Genomic DNA, 26365 nt, shown 5'->3' with positions numbered 1-26365 from the left:
TAGTAAGATACACTTCTATTGCTACAGCATGCTCCCAAAGGGAGAGAAAAATAAATTAGAGAATACAAAACACCTCTATAACTACATGCATATAATAGCATAAATAATTCAGAAGAGCATTATACAAAAATCACCCTTGTAAAGACATTTCAATATGAAGGAAAAGTTTTAGCTTATGAGTAGTTCTACCCCAAAGTTCCATTTCATTCTGAAATTTATCATTTATAGACCAGAAGAGCATGACAGCGCCTTGCTGAAGCACAGCCCTTGCTCCTCCAGCCCTAAGAACTTGTCTGCACCGAGTAAGCTTAATTCTTCAATCACAGAGCATTCGTTATGCCACACTTCCCCTGAAGATCAGCGTTGGTGTTAATTAAGCATAAAATAGCACAGCAAAGTGGTGCTGTGTTCGCTCACTGAGTGTCCACCCTAAGGTTTAATGGAGTATGCGATGCACTGTGAGTTCACACTGTGCACTGCAAGTTCTCTGCACAAATGCCTCCTCCCCCCACACTTTCACGAGCATTTAGGTGAAGCAGTTTTTTTTTTAAAATCACATACATATCAAAAGATGGGACAATGCAGAGATGGCTGCATTCGGACTTTGGTACAAATCTGCAGAACATGAATGTGACAGCTCAAATCCCCTGCTATTGTTCCACCTCACTGAGTGCTAATTCCACCAAACTCAGTCAGGACCACGACAACACAGGCATCATTCATTTTTTTCATTGCCATCATTAAAAGAATCACTGGTTTGCAGAACTTAATTTCCATTTATCTACTTTACTCGGGTACCATTTGGGAAACAGCACTTTATTCCCCCATATCAAGAAGCCAACCCTGTAACACAAATAGCGTATCTGCTACTTCTCAAACCTCTGACTCATTTTCTTTGTGGCTTGAAATTCTGCAAGTATGATTGCTACTGGCCTGATTAGTTCACAGGCCAATCACTTTAACACCCTATAGCACATGCCAACGCATCCTAAAACAGCTGCATGTCATTGATTTTTCAAAGGTCTCCCTTGCTGAAATCAATAAGCAGCTCTACTTAAAAAATGGATTGCACTTTGTGGCCCCTTTCTGATTCATGTATATTCAGGTTTCAAAGTATTCTCACAGCTGCTGTTGGCAGAAGCTATAGCTATGAGCTGTAGCTCTGCCCTGACCGCAGCCCAACTCCCACTGCCGTGGCGTTTGCCCGGCCCTCCACACTGAGCAGAACCAACCTGCACCTGTCTGCATCAACTTTAACCTAGCAGAAAGCTCCACCAGAAAGCAGGAAATTTCAGTAGAAGATTGCCATTTTACTAAGTACTGCCTTCCACACAGCCAGAACAAAACTCTCCAGCAGTGCAGCTTACATGAATGCAAGATTCCAGGTGTCGCAGTAACTACCAGTGCACTAGCACTGCTACCTGCACTGGACAACACTGACAGACCTGGTCCATCTCATTTTCAACAGAAAGACTTCCTTACCATGCTGTACTGCCTTGCTGGGCTATACTGCAAGCAATGCCACTAAAAATCAATAGGTCTATTGTCAGAACAGGGCTATTTCAAAGAAGAGGAGGTATCTAAATCAAAAGCAGTGCATTTCATAACTTCACTCTCCAGTCCTTACTTTAGCATTTTAAGGCTTGTCTCCATTCATGCAAAGTCATGTTTGGCCATAGGTAAGTCAATCACATGAACAAACTGCAACTACATTATGAACTTTATTATTTTTTTTTTTAAACACAGAATACTTAAAAGATTTCACTATACAATACAACCCTACCCTTATTTTTCCTAGCCTCCAGGTGTACTTTGGTAAAAGTGTTACCATTATGAGAGAAAGGCTACAGAAAGCAACACAACCCGGAGCGTCTGCATGCTGCCTACAGCTGAGAACTGCCATGTTTACAGCCCTTGCATCTCCATCTTCTGAAGTGCAAGAACAGAGGCAGCGCTAGGCAGCATCTCCCGTAGCCAGACCAGTTCTCCTCACTGATAAAATGGAACAACTGAAATACTACAGTAAGGCTGGAAAATCCTACAGATGGTTGTGATCATCATTTCACAGAGGATATTGTGGTGGTATCTTCTAACACAGACAAAATAACAAAATGGCAAAGCAACAACCATCAGGTTGTTCTGCGGTTCAGCTGAACAGCAGCCTGCTTTCTCTCCCCCAAGTGCTCCAGCAGCAGTGGCAGCAGGCAGCACGCTGCAGGCAGCTGACACCGGGAAACGGCCCCTCATTGCAGTTGGGAGGAAAAATTAAACGTGACCCCACAAAGCGGTGAGCACTTAAAGCTCAGCAACAGATGTGCCAAATGACTTATCCCAAGCAGGAGGAGTTAACTGATGTTATAAATAGTGCTCTGAATTAAAAAAAGAAAAAAAGGCCAAAGCCACAAAAACCGCTCCCAAACAGATAAGTCTTACATCCAAAGCACTCTGTGCAGCTTCACTTAGGAACTATTTTCCTTTAAAATGTGGGCTTGGGTGTCCTACATGCAGATTAACAGAGATAATTTGATTTCAGGCTACTGAGAGATTTCCTTCCTTTCATGTTTCAGAACAGGGCTGCAAGCAGCTAAATGAGATCTGTAGATTACAGTAGAAGAAAGGCTAATAGAACTGCACAGCTACATTCCTGGGTAATAACCAATGTTCAGTAATACAGGGCTCCAGTCTCAAGGTTTATGAAGACATTTCCCATTAGTGCTTTTAAGATTAACGCAAATAAATGCATCAAGAGGAAACAGATCTTTTAACCCACCTGAATCAAACACTTAGCATTTTACTCCAATAAACAATCTGTCATTGCTAGGGAACAAAATAATCACAACTCATGTTTAAAGCAAGCATCTTTCCTGTGGTTTTCCTATGGCGTTCAGGAGGAAAACAAAGAGCAAACCTCTCCCGCCTTCCTTCTGAACATGCATCTTGCTTAACTCTCACTGCCATGTCTGGTGGGTTGTGCGGCTTCTGCGTCACCCAGAAGGAAACTGAAGATATTGGTACAGACAGGAAGGATCAAGTGGCAACATTCATGCTTAATTCTTGAAGCCACTACATCAAATGAATTTTATTAGCTGCTTACCAATCAGTCCTACTGCATTACTCACTCATTAATGAGGTATTTCAACCTCTTCAAAACCAGCCAGATTTAGACCCCACATTGCTTTAGATCAGGACAAGTATCAATGAAAAGGAGATTAAAGCAATACAAAGAGGGATGGAACAGAATGAGGCCCACTAGCTCTTAATTCTCTCCAGTAACATCTGTCTTATTCTAAATCAAGTGTTTTTTTTCTACCAAGCTGAATATGGAAGCCTGAGGCACAATGTGAAACCTACTCAGAGCAGAACTATAGATCTGCTTTCTGCAGTCGTATGTGCAGATAAAGATGGCTCAGATAGACCCTCTGCTGTCTCAGCATCTGTAAATTTAAAATGCAATCGAGTTCATTTTACCCTCATAAGTTTAGGATGAAATGCAAGTTTGTCATGGTTAACACCACAGCTGTTGTAGAGCTACAAGACAGGCATGCATCTGAGAACTGATAAATAATATCTGAACAAAATAGAAGTACTGAGCTCATCTTGTGTCATGAATGGTCATTCAGTTAATGCATAAACATTTAAGGGCAGGAAAAACAGATACATTTTAATGACAGTCTCAAAGAAACTCACCATTCCATATGGTGGATTTTGGCAAGTAAGATCTCTAACACTGCCAGCAAAACAGCTGTTGTTACACATTGCAAAACATCCCCTCCAGAGCCTTGCTGTCTGAGGGCAGAAACAATGCCATCAGAACTGCCCATTTACTCCTCTGCATTCAGGTGCAAGGCATTGTTTCATCTTCAGAGTAGGAATCTTGTGTCACCCAGAAGTATTTTCTGTTCTATCAGCCAAGCATGTTGTCTTCTTCAGGGTTATACTAGCAGCCAAAATAGCCTTCAGAGAATAATGTTCAGCACATGACTTGTTCGTATCACTGGGTAAATCAAGAAGCCATAGTAACCCAACTGATTGTGCACATTCTAGTGTTCTGTACTCATGTAGTGCTTTCACTTGCATGGAATAGAAGTGCATAGCGTTTGTTACATTCATCTGTTTATCGATAAAGATTTTTGACACCACTGCAAGTAACAATTTAAATTAACATTAAATTCAAATTAAGATTTGACTATTTACTATACAAGTTTTACTTTAAGAAAAACACATTTGTTTATAACTACCAACATTTGAACATCTCAAGTTTTCCCTGACAGGCCTGTCTCCCAGCACACTTTCTCTTTCAGAAAAACTTCAGCTACAATAATTTGACAGTCTCCCACATCACTAAGAAAAAACACAAGTGTGTGCTTCTTCCAGTAGTAGCCCAGAAGACAGAGCCAAGCAATTTGCTATCAGTCAGCAGCCCCACAGCTGCCAGCACAGTGCAGAGGTGCTGGATGTCTCTCTTCAGCTTTGCTCAAAGGCTGCAGAGTCACCACAACCTTGCTATCACCAACATATTAACAACTAAACTGAACCTCAAGGGATTTCCCTCTTTCCTGTCTATAAGACCTGCTCCAAATTTACCTCAACATAAGACTTTATATAGACTCCATTTAGACTACTACTATTGTGCTGATGCTCCTCTAGAATCTGCAGTTCAGAACAACAAAAGGAAACTTCATGCTTTTGCTGTTGGCATCCAAGCAAAATGAAAATGAGTTTCTGAGACAAAGAGAAGATTAAAGGTAATGTAATATCTATTTCCCAGAAGATGAATTCAAGTCTCACAAGACAACCCTAATTACAGACATATCCTAGTTTTCTAAACACTTAGATTCCAAACACCTTTATCACTAGATTCTATTCCATCACAGCAAAGAAGAACCAGAGAGCCTTAAAACCAATCAGTCACAGGAAGAAGTGGTACAGATAACTTCCTCAGTGGCATGCTGAATAAGGAGAGATTTTCTTTCTGTTCTCTAATTCATGACAAGAAATCCAGCAGTTACAACTGAACACTCTGGTACCAGACATGGAAAAAATACTGACAGCAGAGGCAGTAGAAATCTGTGCATTCGATTATTTTCTAAAATAGCAGAAACAGTTGTGCACCTTGGCCTCAAAGCCTTTCAAGTGCTGCACTTGAAGGTCCTTCTGTTTGTGGCCTGGTGGCACATAGAGTTTAGGTACCACGTTTTTAATACTTGCCATCCTACCACTATTTGAAAATCAATTTTAGTTGGCCTTCAATATTCTACAAACTGATGCATTTCCAAGAGGTGTAAAAACAAAACAAAAAACAAAGTGTAATATCTTAACATACACAGAAACAAAGTAGCAAACTACTAAAGAGACACCTGGTAAGCAACTGAAGAAACAATACCTTTTACAGTGTTCTTCTCTTGCAGAGGCCTTACAACAGGAATTCTGCCTTGATTTGATGATAATTCTGTCAGAGAAACAAAGAAAGGAAAAAAGACATTAAATCTGGGGAAAATGGAAAGAGAGGATTATATTTATATAACAAATACTGTTCACATTGTAAAGGGGAAATCTGTTAGTTTTGTCTTTACTTGATTTCTATTCCCTGAGTCATGCAGGCATGCAAGACTCCTGTGTTACTTCAGGCATCTGTCCCACCATCACCTGAGACCCTCAGAGATCCCATACAACTGGAGTACAGAAAGTAAGCTCGATAGGAAACATTCTTTGGCTAAGGAGCCCTTCCAACCCTCTTGATTTCTGTCCCGGTAGCAAATTCCGTGTATCAAATAATTCCAAACATAGAACTTAAATCAAAGAACATTTAATTTGCCACTGATTCATAGCAAAAAATGTTTCCTCCATTAGCACACATCACAGCATTTTCAGTCATTCAGGCCTAAATGCCATCTAGTTGACTCTAAAAATGTCAACTGTGGACACAAATACATCCCATACTGCTTGACATTTCCTACTGCTAGAAGATACAATATGAGAAATCAGGGCAGGGAGAAATTCACCAGAAAGAACTCAACACTTTAAGACTTTTTTTTTTTTTTTTAGTTTGAGCTTCAGATGCACCCTCTGGACAGGCAAAGAATGGGAAACTGCACAGGTTGCTCCCTGCCATACAGTTTGCACAAAACCACCCATGAAAGGCATTCTCTGCTCCTGAGCAGATTCCTCTCCTGTGCACAGATACAATTAAACTGCTACATGTGAGGCAGGTAGAAGAGATGAGAGACATGACAGTGTGACGCGGCCGGACAAGCAGGCTACTTCTCAGTTCAGTTGGACACTGCTTTGTAAGCAGGTATTGCAACACCTTGCCAGCAGAAGCCTCTATCTCCAGATCCTTCTGTCCGTTGAGCTTCTCTCTGGCTTTTCTGGCACTGTAACAACTAATATGTGGTTGACATGGGTTACGTGGGAATAGAACAACTGCCTGCAGAATCGTTGCTCCCACCCTCACTGCACTCAAACAGCCCAGAATGTAATATTTCCCTTATTTACACTAATAATTATGCAGGCAGCACAATTTTGATTAACAACAGAATTACACAGATGGAAATGAGGCCAGCGGAAAAGAACTCACTTGGTCTAAAGTGAAGTCTGTCAGTGTCTTGTCTGTATTGACTACCAGCAGCCCATGCCTCCAGCTGTGTGTTTGCCTCAGCAAGGACTTTGTCACAGTTAAATCACTGGGAGCACAGGCAGAGTTGAGCTGTATTCCTCACACTGTATTCTACCCCTGCTGTGAACTGCTTCTCTTAAACAACACAAGGGAACGAGCAGAAGGAATTTCCTACCGAATCTCCTTCTCCCTTCACCTTCCATTCTCCTTCGCCAAATTGCTGTTCCGTTTCTCTGGGAAAAGCAGACAATTGTGACAACACAGCGCTGCGTTCACAGCAATTGCCAGACAGGAGCCATCAGGTGCCTCCACTGCACGGCTCTGTGCGGGCACAGCGTCTGTCACAACTGCATCACTGTGTATCAGACACCCGTGGGAAGCACGAGCTCCACACTGAAGGATGTGGTACAAACACAGCTACCACACCATGCTTAACAGCAGTGAAACTGAGCTCTCAGTCTACGACATTCCACCAAGAGATGAACGACCAGCTGTTTGATATTCCAATATTTGCCTTCAATTATCTTTAGAAATTCATTTTGAAAAGCATTTTCTGTGTCACATATGCACTTGGAGTTCCTTTATAAACTCCTACTCATTCTTAGTTATAATGTAAATCAGTGGATCGACATCAAACAAGCAACCATTAACAAAATCAGCTGATAAAAACACAAAGTTCGGACAGCAGTGTCAAAACGCCCAGAACATCAGAAAAAGCCTCCTAACAGCTCAGTCAACATGGATAGACACACAGACCTTTCAAAATAGATGCTCTGGGTAATAACAGTTACTGCCAGTAAGTGGTATATAAGTACTGCAAAAGAGATAAAAAGCCCACGTACCACTACAGACATGTCACAGATCTGATCCATGGCTTTTCTAAATGTCAGAACTGAAGACACACCACAAGCCAGAAAACACCACTGAAGTCATTACATGCAGAACAGTGAAGTAAATTATTTGTTAGGATAACGATGGCTGAGCTAACTTCAGCAACCTACCTGCACCTATCTCCTGCAGTTTGAATGCACCATCTTTATCGACAAAGAAAACTTGACAAATGCAGAATAGAAGGGGACCATTACAAGGTAGTATGAGAAGAGCAAGTGGCCCTTACACCCTAACCCTCTGCTGAAGGAAATGTACATTAGTGTTTATAAGCAGCCCAGACAGCATTTCCTGTAAGACCAGGATTATCTACTGAACATAAAAGTTACATTAAAACTGCAAATTCTGCATACAGATCTATGAAGGGCAGCATTTCCAAGATTTGCTTTCCATCACATTGTACAGATAGCAAACAAGAGATTTGCAAAATCCACCAGGTAGCCATGAATTATACGTTGCTATCGGCATTTAAAGTTCACAATCCTCCTATCAAGATTCTGCTGACAGCAGGTCATACCACTACCAGGCATCCAGGAGCTGAAGGAGAGGTAGGTGTGCACAATTTCATTATGATTACAAGAACCAGAAGCACTCTGCAGCCAACATCAGATGTCTCTGGGTCCATCAGGCATCCTTCTAGCAGCTGAGCAATGCTGCTCCGGCTGCCAGTGGCTGAAACATCTCCCAGGCTGGCAACTGAGCCAGCAAGGTCTCAGTTCTGAACAAAGGAAGTTACCAGATATTCTGTCAACAGAGATTCAGGTTTTTTCCCAATTTCCAGGAAAAGAAAAAGCAGCTAAAAGGTGATCTTAACTCGCAGAAATGCGTGTCTCCATATTCACAAAAAGATTATGCTACTACCTATAATTTCATGTTAGCTGGTGCACGCTAAGCACATTTATTAACATATCTTGTTCCCCGGTGCTTTCAGCTCAATAGGTTTAGGAATAGTGGAGTCATAACAGTTTGTTGGGTATTACCTTGGTTTTAAACGCTAAAGAAGGGTTCTGGCTCTTACTTTAAAAAGGCTAAGGGGTAACAGCAGGAGGAATCTGGTTATCCTGGCATTACTTGAGCAGAGTTACTTGCTTTGCTGTACTATTTCCATTTTTATGACTGCTCTCATTTCTTTTCATGTACTGCTTTCCCTCTGCCAACATAGAAAAATTTACTATGATCCTGCTGTAAAGAAATGGAAGCGATTTCCTAATGCTCACACAGTTTTATATTTATCATTAAGGTCAGTGAAAGGAGATCAAGCTAAATCATATTCCTAAAGCGCTGGCAATCCTTGAGAACAGTTTTTCTAAGAAATGTTGCTTTTTCTAAGAAATACTGTGGTGTGGAATGCTAGAGAAAACCCAGACAAGAAACATCCAGGGAAAGCACAAGCCAGTAGAAAAGAAGAAGAGGAAGGAGAGGGCAGACTGACCACTGGAAATTTGGTAGCATAAAGCAGTTAATCTAGTTCAGTGACAGCTTGACCTTAGAGTCCCAAATAATGCATTTTGTTAAAAGTGGAGCCATAAACAAGAGATGGAAGATGTCTCTGAAAGGTCACTAACCCACTAAATACGGTGGCAGCAAAATGGAAGAGTATGGCACACGCTAGAAAACCTCGCGATGAAACGTGCTGACACCAAATAAATTGGAGTGGGAAGAGCGCAAGAACAGGCAGAAAAAGGCACTTGGGAGATGAACACTTCCAGGGTAAACAGCAGCAGTAGTGCCAAGTGCAAACTGGCTGTGTAAGCACTGCCAAAACGTCTTCGGAGCTACGACCAGGAGTGTCAGTGCCTGAATAATTACGTTTCTCCCTCTCAGGATACTTGTCTTATGGCTGCTGTGATAGCTTGCTCACATAAATATTAGAAGGCATGGAAGTAATAACAGACATCTGAAATTAATGTTTTTGATACATGATTTAGAGACTGCAGAGAACTTTTTTGTTCCTTGGCAGAGGGAAAATAAGGAGAAAAACATACACAGAAGCAGGGAAACAAGGAGTAAGGTCAGAAGAAGGCAAACACTATGTCTAAAACGACAAAGAAATACATAATATGTATTTAATGTAATTAATACATCATTAATATAGAAATAAACAGATGAACAATTTGCAAAAACATGAATCATGCTGCTGGTTTTACTCCCAAAACAAAGAGAAATAAAGTAAGAACAGAAGCCAGAAGGACAAATGAGCACATTATGCATTTTAAAACGCGGATGCACAATGCACTCGAGCTTCCTGAGCTCAGATGCCATCAAGATGCTGAGACTTGCAGAACTCTTGTCAAAGCACACTGCTCACAGTTCAAACTCGCCCTCCACTCACCAGAACGCAGGCAGAAAGGAGAGCAAGACAGCACAGGTAGCCACAAAGCAGGAAGAAAAGCTGGCAGGTCTCATTCTAGCTCTGCCAGCCTGGACAGCTTTCTCCTAAAAAACCGCAAATGTGATAAAACTGAGGAACAGGCATGACTGTCAAAAATACAAAAGCAATAGCTCTACCACACGAGTCTTATCTGCATCTTAAATGTTTATAGTCTTCAGATTTCAGAGAGAGTGTGGCTGCACATCTGCTGTTAGTCTGAATGCACGCCTTCCAAAGTAAGTGACTGCAGACACTACAGAGCCACAGCAGCTCAGGGGGAATTCAGACGCCAGCTCCCAGTCTGCCTCCATCAGTGGAAGGCTGTGGCAGACCAGCACTGCTGAGATGCTACATTGCTCCTCTCTAATTATATTATTCCTACTGAATGATTCAGTGACATCTCCAGTTTCTGCGGCATTAAAAAAGCAGTGAAAAAGCTGAGGCCAATATTCTAGACTCAGAAATCCTCAGCTTGACTCGTTAATTACTAGAAAATAATACATGTCCTGAAGGTACCTTGAAAATAAGCAAGATATTTTGATTTCCAGCCACAACAGCACCACACAGGTTGTAGGTGTTTCTATGAAAACACATAGATATTAAACAGATCTACAAACACTGTAAGGGAGACGATACTGTATCAGCCCTGCAACGTTGCACACAAATCTATCTGTCTGTAACTGTAGAATTATTGTAATGAAAGAACAATGTTTTGCTTGCTACCAGAAAGAGATAATCATCCTTAGTAGGCCGACAGAACTTCACACAGCTGCTGAGCACTAAGCTGCCCATACGATGTTAATACAGCCCCATGACAAAACCCAACCAGCTGCCGTTCCCTCCAGCCCTCCTGTGGCTCTTACTCACCAGCCCTCAGAAAGGCAGACAGCTTTTTCCATCTGTCCAAACACCAAGAGCCTCCATCCTCCACTGAAACTATGTTATTAACAAAGTTCAACGGATAGCACTGGAGTTTGAACACTGTTGTCCATAAATTTTGGAAAAGCTATAGCTTTGTGCTGTGCATTTTCTTGAAGCTGTTACATGCATAATCTTTGTATTACAAAACCTAGCAATCTTCCCAACTGCCAACCACACACAAGTTCCACACAAAGGCAATGAGAAAACAGATCGTCCATCTGGTTCTGCACAACTTCAGGATAGATGTTAATAAAAAGAAATCAAAAATCCCATGAAAGCTTAAACTGTTAACAGATTAAAAGCTCGCATTCAGGAGGAATCAAAACCTAGGGCTAAGGCCAGAATCAACCTAAACAGCACTCCACTGCATTCACTGGTGTTGAGACCTGTAAATCGCACTGTCTTTGCTGGTACAATTCACAGTCGCATCCTTTTATTAAAGTTGCTGAAGAATACCATTGAGCTTTCCTTAGGTCTGTGGTTTACACTTCTGAAGGGCAGCTTTTAATTGTGCGTCGATCATAAGCTCCATCCAATTGTCACGGAAACACTCACTCCAATGAAGAGTCCAATGACTGACTTGGCTGCAGGAACACAAGTTTTATTGCTGAAATTTAGCAAAACTGCCTGGTTTGCATATATTATGCTGAATGGAATCACAGCAATGGCCATGCTGCTGGACACTGTGCTCTGCCAAGACTTTAAATGGATTTAATTTTTTTGTAAAAAAACCAATCATATATTATTCTCACTGCATCTAAGAGAGCATGACATTACAGGGCACACTTCACTCTACCTATGGTTACCTACCTAAACACCCCTATGGTTTTTGTCTGTTTCTCTTTCCAGCATAGTTTCTACCCACAGTCATGACTAGGCAGGTTAATCGAGTTAATTGAGAATTTAAGGCATAAGCAGGACCATTCAGGCTTAATGCACTGCTTTGACAAGTGCTGCAGATTCTTGTAGTAGCACTGTGATAACTCAATGTTTGAGAGGTGATGTTCAAATACAGTCACAAAGGTTTGGCCATGACTGCTTTCCCAAATCAAGGAACACGCATACTTGGCTCCCATCACCCAAAAATCCTAAAACAGAAGCAGCAGAACTTTTTTTAAGCATCCAATCACCAGAATGAACTCACCATTAACATCACAACACCAATGTTTTGTATTTGAGCAGCTTTTTCAACCACAGACAATGTATCTGACAAGGTAAAGGGAAGTTACCACCAGAAATCATAACAGTCAAATGCAAAATACACAGCAAAACATGGAATTGAAAATATATATATATTTTTTTTTTACTTTAATACCCATGTTCCTATTCTTCAAGCCTTAGATATACTCCTAAGAGCCAAAGTAGCTTAAAAGAAAATTGAAAACTTTTCATTAAAATTCAAAACCCGTAGATAAAGGAATGTATCAATGATACAGGATTTCCTGCACACACAAGCGGATGCATTCCCACACCTTCACAGTAATTTCCAAAGTCCTGTGCAAATGGACTAGTTGTAGTAGCAGCCTGCTGCAGGTTCGATGCCTGTGAGTTCCAGCAGCCTGCAGCAGGCCGTCGGCACACTGTGTCAACTACCAGAAGGTTTCAACTTCATTTCTTGAGTAACAGTTGCAGCCAAACACACAGGCTTACATCAACAACCATACTTCAAATTATAACAGGAAAGATGAAACCTTGCATAATTTAGAAGAGAAAGATTTTATGCCACATCTACATACCTTTACATTCAGCTACATTTTAATGTACATAATATTCTTTTCAATTTATACATTAATGTAAAGGAGCAAGATTGCATCAACTCATTCTGCTGAGAAATTAAGACAATGTTAACTGGCTATAAAAGAATTAGATTGCAGAAACTATAGAGGCTAACTAATAGGAAAACTGCAACTCTAAGCAACGGATTAAGATTGTGTCCCAAAGCAATGTAACACAGCAGCACACAATGAGATTGAACACTGTCCAGAAAAGGAACAGGCACGGGCAGGTGGTTATTTGGGGAGGGCTGTGTGTGCCTCCACTGTTTGCCCCCACAGCCACATACAGGTAAGGGCTTGAGGTCAAACACCCACATACAGAACCAAGTGCAGAGGTGAGAATGGGTAGGATGAAATACGGTCAGTCTTACTCAGTCAGAGAAGTGGGAAATTAGAGTAAAATAGAAGCAACCACAACTGCCAAGCTGTACCCAGATCTGTGGGACTTTCAAGAAATCACAGTGAAATGGAAATAAACTGATTTTAGCAGGCTGAGGAATACTTCTTCCTTGCCTATGGAAGAATGCCCTCAGTTGGAAATGCAATCATTTTATGTTTCCATTTAATTAGAGAGCAGGTGATTAAATCAAATAGTGTAAACTGCACAGTGTTCATCTTGAATAATATCTGGTAATAGAAGTTACCCAGTCATAACCTTGAGATCTCATTCCCCCACCACAGTTCCGAGCCTTTACATCCACTGTAACATTCTGAAGTGTCCACCTGGTTCCTCCTGCACATAAAACTGCTCTTCTGAGTCCAACTGAGAAGGAAATCAGACCATTAGAAACCCTCTTCATACAGAAACACATGAACAAAGCTGAAAATGTCACTAATGCTGTGTTTTCCTTTCCATTTATTATATCAATTTACTCAGAATCACTCACTCCCACTCTCTTAATACAGGCTGCCCAGGAACACAGGTACTACGCTGCAGACTCTTGTTACACACAAAAATTCCCATTTGTATGAAATTCATGCATAAGCATATAAACTGTGACAACATTTACCTTGAAGAACAAGCTGTGATAGCGAGTTCCATTAAAGAAAAGGACTGACCCAGAACTGTGCTCTGTATTCACACCACCAGACCACAGGAGGAAAGGGAACTGCCACACCAGCGCTGCTGCCCTCGGGGCACAGCTTGGAGGGCATGAAATTTCATGCTACGGCATCTAAAAATATGTAGAAATTGGAACAAACTCAACTTCAGCGTAGAAGACTGGCCTGAACTATTCCAGCTATTCTAGTACTCCAGACTGCTACGTTAACAGTGGCCAGTACCAAACACCAAAGAAAAACACACAAAACTACAGTGCTACTTTGTTGGGATAACGTTACACACAGAGGGAACGCAGGCTCCTATCCTGAATAACAAATCTAGACGTTCTGCTGCAGTGGTGGCAAACATCCACAGCCCAAATGCTACACAACAGCACACCAACTGTTATCTGAACTCCATGCAATTGCAATTTGCAGTGAAATCCTCAAATGTTGAATCTTTCCATCCACAGATCTTTTCTGAAAGGGAAGGCAGAGCATTACAGAATCCACAGCTGTAAATCACAAAACACGGGAATGCTTCTGAACACTTCTGAGTCCTGAAGGCATTAATTTTCTGCATATTTCCTTTACGACGAGATATGAGGTTTCTCACTGAGAAACTGGCAAAGTGTCTTTGGATTCATCCTTCCTCCATTCCACAACACTGAGCCAAGAGCTCTCATTTTTTCCTTTATAATCTTCTCAGTATTTTCAATAAGCTTCCATGACAATGTGAGAAGCACAGAGATTGGGAAGATTTTGGGACATACAATATTTTTAAATAAGCCTAAACCACACAGTCCTACATTTTAACTTGATGCAATCTAAAACTGATCTTTATTTTTGTTTTTTTTACAACCTAAGACAGTCCTTGTCTTTACTGTATTTTGCACTTCAGATGCACCTCCTAAAACTGTCTGTTTTTCCTGCAACCATTTGTTTTGGAAGTCCTCCAGGATACACTGCCATCATCCACAAACATCTCTTAAGATTTTCATAAGGCACTACAATCCAAGTCCTAAACATAAGCCCAACTGCTGCACACTTCACTGTGGGTAAAATTAATCCAACTCTCCTGCAGCAGTACCTCACTATGGTGAGCTGAGTCCTGCTCTGTAAATGTAGGAGGATTGAGCTTAATTACACTGGCAGATTACACTTGGATCTCAACATTCACAAAAACTTCATAATATTAAGCATTCAATGATAAATCCATCTTTAAAATCTAAACACAGTTCTGGTCCATGACTAGGCATGAGGAGAGCCTATCCATATGAGGGGTTCATACCTATTTTGATAAAGTGATGTAGGATTAGAAAAACAAAAAGTCACATATTTTGTATATTAAATCACCTGTTTTATATATACAAATACACATATAATATGTTCGTTATCTCTAAAATTGAGATAGAGACAGAGAATGCAGTTCTCCCTGTGTTATTGGGTTGTGCTCTGAAGCCATAAAAACCAGAAGTACTATTTAGCCACTAGAATTGTCTGGTAGGGAATGAGCCACTGCTAAAGAAAGGCACTGGAAGCAGAACTGCACTTGTTTGGATTGGTTACTGGACAGATTTAACTGACACGCCAGCAGGCCTCTTTGCTGAACTCACTGTGTGTACTCTGGTTCTACTCACAGATGAATCAGTGATGTTCAAATCTTGTTACCTGCCCCTGTAGCTTCAAAATATCTCACTGTGCAAATTATTATTTTATCCCTTTTGATTTAGTAGGCTAGCTGTGCTGTCTCTTCACGAAAATATTGTGCACTTTTTCTTTTTTTAAGCATTTCAGGATAGCTTATAATTAAGAGTCATTTCCTAATATGCCTGTACCTGCCAAGCCGTTAACCCCACACAAGGTAAATGAATCGGACCTGCCAGGAAGCCTGTTAAAACAGAGGAGGATGAAAATTAAACTCTTGCAGCAAATCTTAAGGCTTCCCTTCTATGGCAGTCACTTCACATTTTCTGGGCAAACTGCCACGAGGAACGTTAGCCCTCAGGATCAAACATCTTACGTTAGACTGACACACACCTCGATCTTCCTCCGAGCCAATGCCCAGGACGGCCCAGCCCCAGCTCCCCGAGGGCCGGGCTGCAGGCAGCAGAGCCTCGGCTCCTTCGGATGAGCCGTGCCCCCTCCTGGCAGACGCCAGCACTGTTCCGGCACGGCTGGTGCGCGCCCGGATGAGGAAAACCCAGCCTTTCTGCTATCAGTACCGGCACACGTCACTGCAGTGCTTCTATTACAACTGGTTTATTAAGCATTCGTGTACCAATAGCCTTCCTTGACGCTATAGCAAATACACCGAATACACACACAGCAAATAACCCCGCATCTTTATTGCGGGTCTGGCCTTACAGGACAGACAGAGCATTTAAGACAGCGAGAAAGTCATCACAATACCCAATAGCAACCAAGGAAGGAGAGTGGGGGAACGTAGAATATAAAGCCTTGTCTCAGCTCTGATACTTTTAATTAACAACGGGTTCACAGACCTCCCCTCGTGGAGCAGTGAGTTCTCCCGCTCTCAGCTCAGTACCGTTTAGCTAAATGGAAGGACTTCTCCATGAAATTCATGCTACATTTCTTCATTAAGTCCTGCCACTCACAAGCAGACCCTAAAAGCAAAAGAGGGCAGGACAGAAAAGCTGCTGTTAACATCAAACAGCTCAGGTTTGTTGGTCAGTGCCTTGAAGGAGGTTCTACCAGCAGCCTGATACTCCGAGGTGGAGCTGCTTTGGAGCCACCTACTTTGAGCGCTGGGCTTCGAGTGCCAGCAGAACTGCCCTGCTGCTCTCTAACCTTACAGCTGCAGCAGATTTAAAGTCACTGCCTGAAAAATATTTATGACTCTGTATTTTTCCCCTCAGTAGCTGTCATTGCATTTCTGCTTCCTCAAGTATTCTTGGGCAAAAAGTTTGACCAAGCAAATGTTTACGAAACAAGTAAGTCTGGGGAAAAAAGTCAAAATGTTTGTAACAGCAAATATTCAATCATTAATAAATTATATTTGATACATAGAACTTACACCCCACGTACCTTATGTCAAACCCAGACCATCCTGAATTCCAAATATTAAAATAATACATTGTGCCTATGGAATAAAAAGACCCCTAGAAAAGGAGAACCGATGACAACCAGACAGTGTCACTTGATATTAAAAGTGCCATTGCTGCTAACATCTGAAGCACACAGATCAAACTGCCATGCAAAGCGCTGGACTTTGAGACAACAACATGAAGATGTTTCCTAGAAGAAATGAATGAATTTCATCTTTTGAATTTCTGTCATAGGACAGAGGCCTTTGTGCCTCCTCTTCTCATCACACTGATGGATAAATGTGATTCATTGCTGAAAACAGTGCAAGCCTACTCTAATCTGAGAAGGAAATCTAAGAATTAGCAATGGTGTATGATTCAGGAAGTAAGAGTTCAATAGGAAAAAAACTGCCTGGATTAACCAGGAAGGAATGGCTTCTTGGCTTCTAAGATTTCTGTGAAGATTAAAGCAGATGCTTTAAGCAAAGAGATCCAGAGATTTTTGAAGACCTCTGGAAATGGAATTATAATGGAAATGGACAAAATATGAAGCAAATTTTAAGCATAGCAGAAAAAAAAAAAAAAAATAGTATCACCTTCCCTCCGGATTGGACTGCTCTGCTTCTTTGAGGTGCAGGAACAGCAAACTGGCAAACTTTTGCCTTCTATTTAATAGATCCTATACAATCTCAGGCACACTGCAGTTTCTCATACTTCCCTTCTCCTATAGCTTTTCTGAGTTTTCCTCAAGGGCACTGCTTACATTTGCACAGTGCCCCATATGGAATTACAGCAAGTAAACATAAATGGAAAATGAATCCACTCCTGAAGAGAGACGCTGCTCTGAGGATCCGCGGGGCAAGAACTGGGTCCTGGTGGATGCTGGGGTGCTATTCACTGGACATGGTGCAAACGCTGCAGTTAACAGACAGTAATGCATCATTAAGTATTACTGAAGTGACATTCCTGCTTCCAACTTGCACACTTGCTCTCTGTCCCTCCTTTCTTCCCTCTACTTTCAAGAGAGCACAGAACTGCTCATTAACATCATTAGAGTCTCATTCCAGACTGTTTCCAGGTTCCACACCACCCACCCATTTCGCCAAACCAAGAGAGGATTATAATTCTATTTCCATCTTATTTTTCCCAAGGAAAAGTGAAAATTAATTCATGTTTTTCACCTCATCCATTCCACATTGGTGCCGAGCTCTAGAGCCAAAATGCTAATCAGAACCAAGAGCCTGGGCAGGAAGGAACTTCACAACAAGTCAGACATCAATTGTTTTGATTTATACCCATAGGAAACCAAGTCAATCTCAAAAGACTAAGCTTAAGTTAATTAGCTATTCAAAGCTATCTATGAGACGCGATTAGCCTGAAAGATATAAGAAGTGAGTATGAAGTATGAGTCTGAAATTGCTCCTGCTGAACAAAAACGGCTTACAATTTCATCCTCATAATGGTCATACATTCAGAACACCCCCTTATTCCATCCAGGCTTCACATCTAGATTTTTCTGCCACCCACATCAAGCACAAAGCACTGGACACTTGTACAGCTATTGACTTAAAAGAACACTGAATATGCAACACCTCCAGCTGCATCAGCTTTATGACATTCTATCACTGGACTGACCATCTCCAGCATCTGTTTGGGACGCACAGCATAAGGCAAGTTCACCAGTTCAAACCTTGCCTATAAATAGATTCTGCAGATGCATTTCATAGTAGATACTGTAGACTCTTTTCCACTTGAACACTGCATCTTTCAGGTAATGCACGTACATGAATACGAAACAGTAACATAACAGCTTAAGAGATGCAACCCGGTGCATTTTAAGCTAGATAAGAATTTGCTGTTTTATGATGGCATGAAAACAGTTGTTAGATTCAGCTGCAGGTCAGTGCACAGTATGCAGTTTTCAGCTCTGTTTTAAGTTGGGTGTCCGCTTCGTGCAGATCAGGTTAACTTCAGTTTAACTGAGCAAGCACTGCCAGAAACCGTGCAGCACAGCACAAATCTTCCCCCAGCAAAGCCACTGGGGAAGGGCCATCTCATCTCCCCATTCGCCACAGGTATGCAGCTCTCAGCCACTCACACGCTTCCCACATTTTAAACAACAAATTCACTTCCCAAAGCTAAGCTGTCTCCAATTCCAGTCATCCAATATTGTAATTATGTTTCTGATTGTGGTAGCATGGAATGAAGCAGGGAGGAAGAGAAGGTTAACTGTAGAGTTCCAGTGTACAATCTTTTTTTAATAAATAATGAACCCAGAAAGGAAGGACTACAGATGAATGGGAGATAGAACAAAAACTTAACCATTTGCTGAGGTCATTTAGTCTGTCAGTATAAAAAGAAACGGAAGCCTTCTAATTTAGTTCTTTGCATAAGGCCCCGATATGAAAATCCACAATGAATTCTCAGCATTTAACTTCAAATAAAAATCAGTACTGTAGCTTAATAGTTATCTCTCAGGCATTAAGGCAAACAAAGGTCAGATTCCAGACAGACAGCATCACCAGCTTTTTAGAGCTCGGGCAACTTCTTTGTTCAGACAGTAAATCAGTATGTATCCCAACTTGGAAAGTGAAGTCTGATGACCTATTTTAAGTATTATTTTATTCACTCCATGGAGTTCTTTTCCAGACATGGTCTACATCAACCTAGGCCAAGCATCCACAATGAACCAGACATGCATGGCACACTTAAAAATTCTCACCAGCAGAGACGACCCATTATCAGCACTGCTGAAATTCACCACCCAGCCCTCACTGAGCTCACAGCCACTGCTTGGCCTCCATCACCATTCAGCAAGCATCAATGAATGCCAATAGGTGCAGTTCTTTCCACATGGAGCACCCAGTGACTCACCTGTGCTCCACACACACTCCCATGTCAGATGCCATTCTGTCAGAGTGCCGCCCTGCTGCCATCTGTCACACAGCAACCAAACATAGCGGGATGTTGGTGGGAAGCTTCAACCTCTGCTGCCATGCCACCAGCAGCCGCCTCTGATGTCATGGCCAGCATAATGAAACAGGAGGCATTACTTTTGGAGCAGCCTTAGTAGATCCATCCTGTCTTACCAGTAGAATTATTAAACCAGAGGTATCATTCAGTTTGCTTTCTTCCACCACGGGGCACCATCCTCCTGCTGTGGTTTCCACATGCTCTACAGGTCCCAGTCCCTTCTCCAGGAATGGCCATACCCACCAGAGAGGCTCTCAAGAGCTGTTCTCTTGCACGTAACACAAACAGAGCCAGAATTATACTGTTCAAAATAGTTCATTTTTGTCATACCTGCTGCTTTTAATATTCAGAAGTTAAAGCACTGCTGAGATGGCATGCAGTGTGATTTCAGAGCTGAATGTAAAGAGGAATTACTAAAAAAAAAAAAAAAAAAAAAAAAAAAAAAGCCCTGCAATGACTGAGTAGTACAGTCAAAAAATACTGCAGTTGCAAGACCTCTCCCATCAAATATTGAGGATGTGAGGCAAATAAAACCCACACACATTCCTGTCTTTCAGGCCTGGCCAGATAACCCCACAAAACACACATGGAGAGAACTGACTGCAGTAAGTGCAAGATAAAAACAAATCCAGTTACAATCATTATCAATAAGCAAGACAAAATAAGTATGTTCTACCCGTGGTTATTTGGCAGCCCGTTACTCTCCTGTCTTTTTGTGCTACACGATATAAAGACAAATGCAGAAAAAACAGAAATAACAATTGTTCATGCTTCATATTCTCAATAACTGGAGCTGATTTTTTTCAGTTTAAAATGCATCCACAGAGACCCAACCACAACTGTCATCACAGCAAGATTTTTTTCAGCTGAGTAGTTTGGGAAAGGACTGACTTAATTCCCCTCATTTGCACTGTGCCAAGCACAGTATGGTCTCAGTCCCAGCTGAGGCCCCCAGGCACTGTCACAACCCAGTCACCAGATGAGCAAGGTGATGTGCTCAGTGCTGAACTCCTCAGCTTTAGCAGGCAGCTTGAAAGATGCAAGGATAAGTCACTTCAGCAGCAGTAAGCATGACTTGATTAACTTTTAAAATTAAGCTCGATTTTTACTGCTTAATCCCCCATTCACTCTCCTGCATCTGTTACCTCCTCTGTGTAACACTGGGGATAGAATTTACATTTATTATTTGCTCTGACAGGTACTTAGCACATCCCAGGAACACCACAAAATTAGAACAATATAAAGTGGGTTGGAGGGTTAAAATCTTTTTGTTTCTATCACCAATGGAAAAAAAAAAAAAAAAGACTGAAACATTCTTTTTTCAGCTATAATGACAAGCATCAGGCTTAAAAAAAAAAAAAAATAAAGTTCCACTAGAGCTTTCTGCAGCTTAAAGCCCTGTTGAATGTATTCATATTCAATTCCCACCCTCAGAAAGTCAGTCCTCTTTTGCCTTTTGTTGTTTGTATTAGATACAGTGAGTCACAGAAATAAAGTGACATGAAGCCACATTTATGCTAAAGAAATCATCCTACATCTTTCCAGACTCTCTTGCCTGCTATTTCCGTGCCATACCTCCTATTGAGTCTGTGAGACTGATTGCCCAACTGAGGGCTAAGCACGAATTCTTGACTCCAGATATGTAGATGCTTACATTCTCTTCTTGGCTGACAACTCAGAGGAAACAGATGCACCATCCATCCGCCACCAAACCTCAGTGAGCTTACACAGTGCTGCCTACCTGAGCAGCACATACAAATAACAAAATGAAGCTAACAGAAAACAAACACAGCCATCTCAGAGTGCCATTAGTTTCCTTTTCTTTACATTTGCATAGCTTATGATTTAACCTAGTAGAGATCCCCATCCTTCTGCATGTAAGAAGTCAAGCACAAAATTTCAAGGTGAGTTTTTTCTACCCACTGTTTACTAGAGCTAAAACGGTTACAGATTCAGGTTTATGACTGAGTCACATCTAACCACAGCTTCAAACTACCCACATGTGCCCAGTCTTACAAGGATGTCATCAAAGGTTTGAAGACCCTGTTTTGAGCAGAGGTTGGACCAGATGACCTCCCAAAGTCCCTTCCAACATAAATTATTCAATGGTTCAAAGACTAAAACCACTCTGGTTTCCGACAGCACGCACTACATAGCAAGAAGACAACCTTCAAGAAAGAAAAAAAAAAAAAAAAAAAAAAAAAAAAGGATGTACACCCTCAGGCTTTACTCCTCTAATTTTCAGAAGGTCAAATGCTGACAGGAATTGGGCATTGGCAATTCCTGTTGGAGTCAAAGGAAATCACAGCCTCTCATCCCTTCAGTGGCTTCACAAACACCTTTTTTTTTTTTTTTTTTTTTAAACCACTGACAAATAGAAGCAGAACACAGGCATACAGGTTTGCTTAAGGGCTGACCACTTCACCTCAGCATCACTCCAAGTCCCTGCCTACCTACAAAGCACCTCCAGCAGGACGAATCTCTCCTGATACCTTTTAACTGATACATCCGTATGTAATTACTAGATCTTTCATGCACAGTATGCATTTCTAAGGTGTTTTTGCAATCAGCACACAAATGTGTTTCAGTTCAACTTACACTGCCATCTTTTCATCAGGTTTCTGTATGGAAGTCCCACCCAGTGTAAGCAGCAAATCCTCCATGCCAGCCCCAGCACAGTGCCTCCATGGTTAGTGCTGTGTGCAGCTGCCAGGGATGGGGAGCAAGAGCAACTGGGAGATGTCTGTTCACAATAATGCTAGCATCAATCCAGGTAACAAAGGATCCTCTTTCTGGACTTGCTAGGATCATGTCACTGAGATGAAGAGTGTGCTTCCAGCCTCTCAGACAAATCGCTCCTGTGAAAGATGCTGCGCTTTGGAAACTGCACAGGGGAAAGTTGATCCCTGCCTCCCACTTAGGGGTTATTTGCTCAGAACTCTACTTCATGTAGCAAGCTTGTTCTTTAGGAAGTGCTAGAACTGCTAACTCTCATTTCTTTGAAACATTATGTTCTTTATTACAAAGCACCTAAAAATAAGCAAAGGAAGCCCTCCTCTTAACAGCTCCATCAATGAACAAACAAAATGTTACTGTTTGTGTTGTCTCCATAAAAGGGAGCATAGGAAATAATTGCCAATGATCTCACTAGTCAAGTTTAGTTACAGACCTTCAAATACAGTCCCAAACAGCATGCAGAGACAGTGTATGATTGTTCTTTTACGGGCACTATTTATGAGAGGTAGAAGTCCTACATACCAACATTTTGGAAAAACATGTAGTGCTTTTTCTTTCTATTTCCAGTACATAATTAATGCTGTACAGAACTCCTGCTGTAGCTGGAATATGCTGTGACATCCCTGGAAAGGTGATACAGGAACTGAGGTTTTTATTATGTCTTTAGGAAGTACTGTAATGAAACAAAACTTAGAGACTGAAGGATGCGAACGTGAATTAAACGTTGTTTCATACCTGAAATAACAATCTCGCTCTTGACTTCAGCTAGCACTGCAGAAAAGGTGAAGTCCTCTTGCTGTAACTTGGTTTTAAGTCTTAACGCAATAGGTATACCTACCTGCACACATCATCTTACTTCATTAAGCTCCAGTATCAATCCTTTCACACAGGCAGCTTATACTAAAGGATGGAAGAAACTGCTCTGCCAGAGCCTCACAGCAGGATGTTTCCCTGAATGCTCCACAACTTCAAGATGTTCAGGTACCTCCATCATACCGACCAGTTTTGCAACCTACATGAGATCAGTCTATCTGGGTAATACACAGCATTTCTAAGAGCAGGCATTCATGTTAGAGCCTTTACAAATGCCTGCCTTTAAGACTGTAGAATCATGCAACCCATGCAGGAAAGACAAGGACATCTAGAGTCTTTAAGTGACAACAGGAGAAAGCAGCCAATTACCTCAGTACAGTGATCAGAACTCCAGCTAAGCCTGCAGATGGTAAAGAATGCTGTATTACAAGTCATTAGTGACCTGTGGGGATAGGAAGAAGATAGTCGGGTAACAATCCTCACAGGCAATACCAGGACGTACTGAGAGGACAGCAAATACAGAAGACAAATTGCATCAGCATCTTGCTTCAACAGCCTACTTCTCAGCAGAAAGGACTTCCAGCACTCGTAAGTGTCCTACAGCTCTGTAGCCCACTGGGAGCCCCACGTTACATGGCTCCCCCACCGCCCTGAGGCAGACGGCATTCTCATGCATCCAGCAAAACCAGGCCTGCAGGGAAATGTTTCTAAGGGACAGGCAGCACTTCCCAGCTTTTCTTGGAGCTGGCAACTGGCTCTGCAGCAAGAATATAATCTTTTGATTAAGAGAAAAACATTGGGATTGAGCTGACCAGGATTTGATTTGTTTCTTTGGTGTATCATTATAGCTGGAGATAGGCAACTATTTTAGGGAGACGCAGAATTATTGTGTGCTTGGTATGCAAGTCCCAGAAGCATCTATTGCTATAATTTTCCTTGTCACACATCAGCTTTTACTGTAATGAAACCCTGAGTTAGAGGAAATATAAAAGGGAAAAAAAAAAAAAAAAAAATCAATAAGTGTCATTTCAACTCTTCTATGTCTAAGATGAAGCACCAGGTTTCATCAGCAGCAGTTGTCATACCAATTCAAAATTAAAATTCTACATATTAAACCCCTTCCTTAGTGAACACAGTGTTCACTGTTCTGCTTACACTTAATTCTATGAAATTATTCATTTTCACGCGTGACACTCAGAATATACATCATACCTAAATACAGCAAAGGTGGCTGTGCACACAGGAACGACAAGCAGTAGCAGTAAATCATTTGGTACTTGAAGAGTGGAATTACAATTAAGAGTGGGAAAATGAAGCCGACTTGGATGGATTATTTCCTTACTGACCAATCCCCTGCGTTTTTCAGTAAACCCACTTGGATTTCCGCTGGGTTCTAGATCTTCAATCCAAAAAAAGTTTCGCTGTGGAACTCCTACAAGCCTCTGGTAGATGACTGCTTTAAAGCACAATATGCTTATTGCTGGTAAGTGCAATCATCCTGATGGAGCACGCTTCTACACGTGCAGCTGCCTGGTAAACCTCCCTCACCCATGATTCTAACAGCACAGCACCAGTACAGTATGACAAGTTTCAACTGCAGTTCCAGGATACATTTAGCAACAAATACATTGGTGTAATTCTCCTAAGCTCCACAAGAAGGGCTGAGCACTTCCAACAGAAAAGGCTGAACTGCTCCATGCATCCTACCAAGAGCAGCACACAGATCCTAGAAATTAGAACGTGGGGAATTACATTTCACTCCGCTATTAAAAAGACAATAGGAAAAATTCAGACCAAAAAAATCTATCAGCTGAATTCAAGTTGCATTGGCAAGGCTCTGTGCCTTGCAAATCACGGACACAAAGATTCTAGCTAGGAGCCTGTACCATCCAGCTGCCCTTGCCATCAAAGCACCACACATATTTGCCTTCAGACACCAATGCAGCAAGCAGTAACACACCTAATGCTATGGATTCTAACCCTGCACAAAACAAGCTACAGATAAAAGCCACGTTAATTTTGAGTCCCACGCTTGTTTCAGTAGAATATCAGCGTACCAGTTTCCAGCTGTACTGCAAATGCAGAAAAGCCACAAGTCCTGCTGACAAGGGGAACAAGGGGACTAAAAAAAAGAAAAAGTGCTGCAGAGCACAAGAGGAACAGAAAACCTTTCTGAAACAAACACTTTTAAAAAAACTTGCACGTTCACTTCTTCATGTAATATCTTTACATATTTACATCAAATCCTATGTGCCTGTTGCTGAGTACCAGCAGAATTAAAGAAATAAAAGAATGAGAAACTGGAAAAAAACCACAGCAGCACATTGACTCAACATCGGAACATTCCAGGCGTGGTATCAGTCATCTTTAACAATTACATTTAGAAACTGATGAAAAAACCTCACCAAACCGACAAGCTCCGTAGCTATAGCAACATGCTTAGCTTTGTAGGAGAAAAATTTCTTCAGCTGGTTCAAATCAAATAACCTGCTCTAAAATAGATGCAAAATACCTGACATAGCACATGTGCAGTTACAGAACACAGCTACAGAAGGAGGTTTTCTCCAAATACACAGAGCTCACCGAACAGCCAATGGATGAGAAGTGAGTTTGATTCCATTACTCTCGGCATTTGAAAAGCCAGGTGCTTTATCCCAGTGCTAAGTTGTGCCTCCTAGCAAATCAGGCTTCACTGAAAATCATCTTTTTTCCCTTTTCTTGCTACGCTTTGAAGGAAGCATCTGTTAAAGAGCCAAAATGAACCATTTTCTCTTCATCACACAAAGAGTTAGAAGCCATCCCAAGTTCACAGTGCTTCAGAAAGGAATTCCTGCTCATCAGAACTATTTGATATGCATTCACTCCTCTGCATGCAGTTTTGTGGTCAAGTTTCCTCAAATATTTAGACTTATCTTGGCTTTAATATGCCATTAATATGACTGTTACAGAAACTGTAGGTTTCTTTAAGTTGTTATTCCATGTTAGCACTGCTAAAAATATTCCTTGGGTTGCCTATGTGTTACGCTGTGTGATCGCATATTCCTCCTAAGGAATCACACCACAAAAGCCACAGCGGCAGAACCCACCTGTGCCATGGACCTGACCCACATCCTGGACCAAGCAGAAGCCTCCTGCTCTCCCTTCTGCAAGAGAAAGAAGGGCAGCTCATCTCTGCCCACTCCTG

The 26365-nt window shown here is 41.6% G+C and overlaps 1 protein-coding gene across 1 annotated transcript in view; it reads right to left on the bottom strand.

Annotated features, from left to right (window-relative positions):
- The window catches only part of ARVCF (ARVCF delta catenin family member), a 201410-nt gene that overhangs the window by 133054 nt on the left and 41991 nt on the right, over nucleotides 1-26365 (bottom strand). The window contains exon 2 of the mRNA XM_042828541.1: nucleotides 5384-5449. The gene's annotated coding sequence lies outside the window, so the exon portion shown is untranslated. The remainder of the gene's footprint in view (nucleotides 1-5383; nucleotides 5450-26365) is intronic.

The sequence above is a fragment of the Centrocercus urophasianus genome, unplaced genomic scaffold, assembly GCF_019232065.1.
Source record: "Centrocercus urophasianus isolate 14NV4802_14NV808 unplaced genomic scaffold, USGS_Curo_1.0 seq_30, whole genome shotgun sequence".
Taxonomy (NCBI): domain Eukaryota; kingdom Metazoa; phylum Chordata; class Aves; order Galliformes; family Phasianidae; genus Centrocercus; species Centrocercus urophasianus.
Note: the sequence above shows the minus strand (reverse complement) of the source record. Positions and strands in the feature narration are given on the sequence as shown.